Genomic DNA, 6,704 nt, shown 5'->3' with positions numbered 1-6,704 from the left:
GGTTTCTATGGGCTGAGTTTGGGATTTGATTTTTGAGCCTGAACCCAGTCCAGTCCAAGCCCGCCTAAATTAACAGTAAGTTGGGTTGAACTTGGATTAAGCATTTTTAGATAAAATCCCGATGGGCCGGTCCAGCCCGGCCCATAACAAGTCTACATAGTCCAGGCCAATAATCTGATTTTAGGGGTTTTGATATTATTCTTGCAATCTACAAGCAGAATTGAGGTAAGTAAGCATAGCCTAACCCAGTAACCAAAAACTTTAGGGTTTGATCGTCTTTCATTTTCTATCATTCTCTATAAATTATGTGTGCCCATTTTAGAATTAGTTTTATTGGTTACACTATGCTTTAAGGAATTGATTTCACGGTTTCCTATGACAGTTCATGTTAGCCGATTTCGAATTATTTTAGGAAGGTTTTGTTGTTGTTGTTGGTTACACTACGCTTCTTTTTTAAAATTTCAGTAGCGTAAATTAAAATTGATCTTGTTTAAAAATGTTATGATTAAATTTGGATAATTTTATATGTTAGAGATAAATTGTGTTTCGCTTTAGGTAGAGGTGGAAAAAGTACACACGATCCAATTACACAATACGAAACTGATACGTAATTTTAGTGTTTGGATTTAGCTTAGTAGGTCATGTGTCATTTTTGGGTTGATATGAAACTGATACGTAAATTTTTGGTTTTAGATTAGGGTTGACATGCTAATCCGAAAATGACATGAATATTTAAAATTATTATTATATGATCCATTAACATTATATTAGCGGACTTTTCGATGGTTAGTGTTAACATAATAATATAAAAATGACATAAAGTATTTAAAAAAAAGTGCCATATTTTCTTATATTTTTAAAAGTTATCATTAATATATATGCATAACAAAATTACAAGTAACCCGAAAACACGATATTAAATCGACACTAACTCGAACAGATTAACACGATTATGACACGAAAGTTTTAGGATTTGATTTAGGTTCAGTCTTTTCAACACGAATACGAAAATAACACGATATGAACACGACTCGACATGAAATTGACTGATCTAGCTTCTGGGTCAAATTTGGCCTTATCAAAGAAAAAAAATCATTAGCTTGAGCTTAATAAGAACAAACTTGGATTAGAATAAAATAAAGAGAAAATATTTTTTTATTGGGTGCCACCTACCACCAGCTCGTCTTCATTGAAATCAAAATTCAACATCTTGCTAATTACAAAAGCAAATCCACCATCATTAAAATAATAAAAAATTCAAAATATAAATGTGTTTTATTTTTTATTTTGATGTGAAAATCAAACTCTATGTTAGAGTTTTTATTATTTAATAACAAAATAGGTACAACCAACCATGGTTCTTATACTAAACTTTCCTTACCATTTACTTAAATTATTTTGTTCCAATCTATAAGTCAAATTTTTATGTTCTTAAATTTTGACCCTAACATGTTCAGTGAAACGAAGCGTAGATTTAGCTTTAATGTATAAAATTGTTTAAATTTAATCCTAACATTTTGTAACAACTTTGTTCGGAGTGAGCGGCACTGAAGTAGAAGGTCTAAGCAAAGAGCGGCTCTAAGGAGTGGCGATGAGGGCATGAATGAAATGAATCTCAAATTGAAAATGGAGAGAGTGTGATTGAGACTTATTAGTAAGGTGAGAATCCAATAAATGTGGACGTGTTTTAAAGTTGTAAGATCCAAGGTGTTGGACTTGAGCCAAAATAGCCAATATATAAATGGTATTGGGCCAGGTTGTTATAATTAGTATCAGAGCCGAATCTCCACGTACAATGTGTGGTTCGGGGATGACCCAAGCATAAGATTATGCATGTAACGATCTGGTCCGGAGTGGGTGCTACCAGGATAGAATATCTGAGCAAGGAGCGATCCTAAAAGATGGCGATAGGGGAAACTAAAGAGAGTGATTGGAGCTTATTAATAAGGTGAGAATCCAATACATGTATGCGCGTTTTAAAACAGTGAGGCCCAATGTGTTGGATTTGAGCCCAAACGGACAATAAGTATATGTTATTGGTCAGGTTGTTACAATTGATATCAGAGCCAACTCTCCATGTACAATGTGTGGTTTGAGAATGAAGCAGTTAGAAGCTAGTGGCCTTGTAACGATCTAGTCCGGAGTGGGTGGCGCAGGGGTAGAAAAAGCCTTGAGTAGTGAGCAACACCAAGGGATGACGATGGAGGCAGGAATGAACTGAATCTCACATCGAAAATAAAGAGAGTGACTCATGCTTATTAGTAAGGTGAGAATCAAATATGTAGACGTGTTTTAAAGCGGTAAGGCCCAAGGTGTTGGGTTTGAGCCAGAACAGACAATATATAAATGCTATTGAGTCAGTTTGTTACAATTGGTATCAAAACATACTCTCCGCATATAATGTGTGGTCCAGGGACCAACCAATCGGAAGATGGTGGGCCTATAACAACCCAGTACGGAGTGGGTGGAGACACGTTTTAAAGACGTAAGGTCCAAGGTATTGGATTTGGACCAAAACGGATAATATCTACATGCTATTAGGTCAGATTGTTACAATTAGTATCAGAGTTGACTCTCTACGTACAAAGTGCGGTTCGAGTACGAACCGGACGAAAGCTGGTGGGCTTGTAACGACCCGGTCTGAAGTGGGTAGTGTCGGGATAGAAGGCTTAAGTAATGAGCACTCCTATGGGATAGCGATGGAGACAGTAATGAACTGAATCTCACATCGAAAATGGAGAGAGAGTAATTGGGGATTATTAATAAAGTGAAAATTCAATACATGCAAATGCGTTCTGTTGGATTTAGGCTAAAGCGAACAATATCAACATAACATTATGTCAGGTTGTTACAATTGGTACCAGAGTTGACTCTCGTACGTGTGTGATTCAGGGACGAACCAAGTGAAAGCTAGTAGGTCTCTAACAACCCAGTCCGAAGTGGGTAGCGACAGGGTATAGAAGGCTTGAGCAAGGAGCAAACTAAGGGATGACCATGCAGGCATGAATGAACTGAATTCCACATAGAAAATAGAGAGAAAGTGACTGGAGCTTGTTAATAATGTGAAAATCCAATATATGCAGACGTGTTTTAAAGCCGTGAGGCCTAAGACGTTGGATTTGGACCAAAGCGGACAATATCTACATGGTATTGAACAGGTTGTTACATAATTCAAAGCGATGTCAATTTAGTCTTACATACTGAAAATTTGAATATTTCAATGTTATAAAACGGTAATCAAATAACAATTTTGAGTTTATTTTTTCTCATTTGTTTTTAGAAAACTACAAAAATAAATCTTGTGTTCTGACGGATTTGGAAAGATAGTTTATGTGGTTTAAAAGTTTACATATAACTGTGCTTTGTCAATTTTATAGTTAAAGGATATGTGGGTCAATTTTTCGGTCAAACAATACTTGTGATTTAGTTAATTTGCAAAGTTAGACATTGAATTTTGAATAATTTGCAAAATCAGTCTTTTCTTGATTGATGTGGAGCTTTCTAAGGTAATTCAATACAAACTTCGGGTGGATACTGAAACCTCAATCCATTGGATTTCCCTTGAATATGAGAGACTTCCGGACTTATGCTCCATTTTCCATTCTATTGGTCATTCTCAGGGCCGGCCCTGGGCCTAGGCCCGAGGTGCGCCGGCCTAGGGCCCAAGGCCGGAAGGGGGCCCAAAAAATTTTTTTGCTTTGTAAATAAATTGCATATGTTTTGAATATTTTACATAAATTCAAACTAGCATAATGGTAAAGCATTGTCTTCCCATTAAAGATGGTATGGGTTCAATTCTCATCTTTGTCTATTTTTTATGTATTTTTAATATATAAACGTTATGGGTAGTCAAGAGTAAGAAGACAAGTTTCATTTTATTACCTCATTTTAGAATAACTATTTTTAATTTGATTAAATTTAAAAATTAAAAAAAGTTTCATTTTATTACCTTGATTAAATTTGAAAATTAAAAATTAATTTATACAATGATATGAATAAAAATCAATAAGTTAAGGTGCAAAATTACTCATAACGTTTTGGGTGAGGAGCAATTTTACCCCTGACGTCTAAAATGGTGCAAATTTACCCTTAATGTTGATAATTTAGAATATAGATATTTTTGTCTCTCATTTTGCACCAATTGATATCAATTCATTCTAAAAGGAGATTTTATGTGTTTTATAATTTAATAATAGAAGTATAGATTAATATTTAAAAAATTGAGTGTTTTTCTTCTTGATTTTCTTCTTAATCGTTCAAATTCGTAAGCATTGGGTCTGTTCTTTTTCTTGTTCTCCATACAAATAACTTCTCCTTCTAAATTGGATTTCTTCTTCTAAAGTTTGAAGGTAAATACTAAAGGGTAATTTAGTCATTTCCGAAGTCATAAACGGTAAAAAATCTAACAAACAGGCGGAAGGACTAAACAGTTCACTGAGAAAAAGGTTAGGGACTTTACCATGCGTTTTTGAAAATACAGGGACTAAACAGTGTGTTTTGTCAAAATATAGGGACTAATAAATTAATTACCCTAAATTAATTAATGTAGAAATTCCGGTGGAGGAGAAAAAGAACATTCCTTGAAACAGTAACAACGACGAAGAATTTTTTCTTTGCAATAACCTCCTTCACATTCCTCTGATTTACAAATGTTATTACAATTCAGGTTACTTGTTTATCTGCTTTTGTATTTCATGCTCTTGGTTTCGCATTTTGTTCCTTCCAGTCCAATTCGTACAAAAGACAGTATGTTTTATTTATTATTCTTATTTTTTTTACATTCCAATATATGTTTGTGATATGTTACTGATAAAATGACGCATGTGTGAAGTGCAGATGATAAGATTCATGATCGAGAAGACAGTTTGATGAAATATTTATCAAATTAACCCAATTTATCAATGTTAGGGGTACAATTGCTCTTGGCTTTCAACGCTAGGGGTAAAATTGCATTATTTTAGACATTATGAGTAAAATTGCTCCTGATCCAAAACGTTAGGGGTATTTTTGCACCTTAACACAAAATCAATTAGTAAATTTTATATTAAAGGGACCCTTACTACTTGTTTTGCCTAGGGCCCCTAAATTGTCAGGACCGGTCCTGGTCATTCTGATGGAGCTTGTAGGAGGAACCTTCATCGTGAAGATCATGTTGAACTAAAGCAAAGAAATGGGAAGCAGAAAATGGGATCTCCTAAGCCCCAAGGTAGGTCTGTTACTCGGATTTGGAAACAAAAGCCAGGAGTTCACATAGTTACGGGTGAATCCTCTAAAGGGGCTCCTACCAATGGAGAGGCTGACAAACCTAAAGATTATGACTTGCAGATGGTTCTTCATAGTTCTGCCAAGATCAGTAAGTCGGTTCTTGACTCTGATTCTGGCACGACCCCCGCTTTCCTTCTCTTGGCTTCACATCTTATCAATTGATAAAGACCTGGGAGTCCTGGGTTGGAAAACCTCTCACCCCAATGCTCAGATTTCTGAAATTCCTAATTTACAAATCAATGGGCATTTAGAAATCTGTGACAGTTTGCAGGTGGTTAATGATATTGAGGAAAAGACTTGGTCTAAAGTCCAGAAAAGGAAGAAGCAAAAGGACAACAACATTCCCTTTGAGGTCAGTGGTAAACGGCATAGTAAGCCATCTGTGCGGTTTCAATGATTGTGTTATATTGAAATTGTAGGGGCATGGGTAATTGTCACGTCCGTGCCTAAATTTCTAGAATTTATATCTTGATATTAGTATATACTATAATTATTGGGTATGTGATATTAATTTGGTGTTGTAGAAAAAGTTTGGGGTTAATTCGATGGTTTTAGGTGTAAATTAAAAGTTTAGGATAATTTTTAAAATATTATATAAAGATGAAGGACTAAAATGGATATTATCCATATTTGATATATATATCTCAAATGTTGATCGGTGGATGATCATCCTCTCCTTTTTCTTTTTCTTTTTCTATTCCTGATAGATTTATCAATTTTCTCTAAATCGTTTCTCCATCGTTTCTTTGATTTACGGAGATTCGACCGTCCGAATCACTTGAAATTGAAACCATAGCATCCTTATATATAGTTCTAAGTCCTAACCGAAAAGTTTTTGAATTTCGGAAGTGTTTGGAGGGGAAACGTCTTAGCCAGAATTTAGAGGCGAATCGATCGAGTGTATTTTCCTCAATTAGTAGTCAAGGTAAGTAACTATCAACTATATTTTGAGTTTTATGTATATAGATATATATAATCAAAGAATTTTCAGAAATTAATATTTTAGGGTTATGCAGGAATTTTGTAAAATTAGTGTTTTTCATGATTTTGCTTTTTATTAGAAATTATGGTTCAAATGAAGCTATTGATTATGCTTATATGTGAATTTCAGATTTTACTTGATTATGATGATTTAAGGCTTAATTTGGTTGATTTACATATATACATATATGTTTTTGGTGTCAATATATATCTATATTGATTATGATCTTTCTATTTCACGTCCGATGCCGATTGAGGTCGTTTAGGGTCGCGTGTGACAGTAATGATCGCACTCAACGAGCCCTGAAGCTTCTGTGCCTACAACATCGTCCTGATTTTTTGTGTCTTACAGAACCTCTTGTTTGTTTTAGTGACACTGCTGATAGGTTTTGGAGATCTCTGGGTCTTTCTCTCTTTGCCTGGAATGATAAGGATTCACCGACTCTTTGGCTTCTTAC

The sequence above is a fragment of the Euphorbia lathyris genome, chromosome 9, assembly GCF_963576675.1.
Source record: "Euphorbia lathyris chromosome 9, ddEupLath1.1, whole genome shotgun sequence".
NCBI classification, from domain to species: domain Eukaryota; kingdom Viridiplantae; phylum Streptophyta; class Magnoliopsida; order Malpighiales; family Euphorbiaceae; genus Euphorbia; species Euphorbia lathyris.
Note: the sequence above shows the minus strand (reverse complement) of the source record.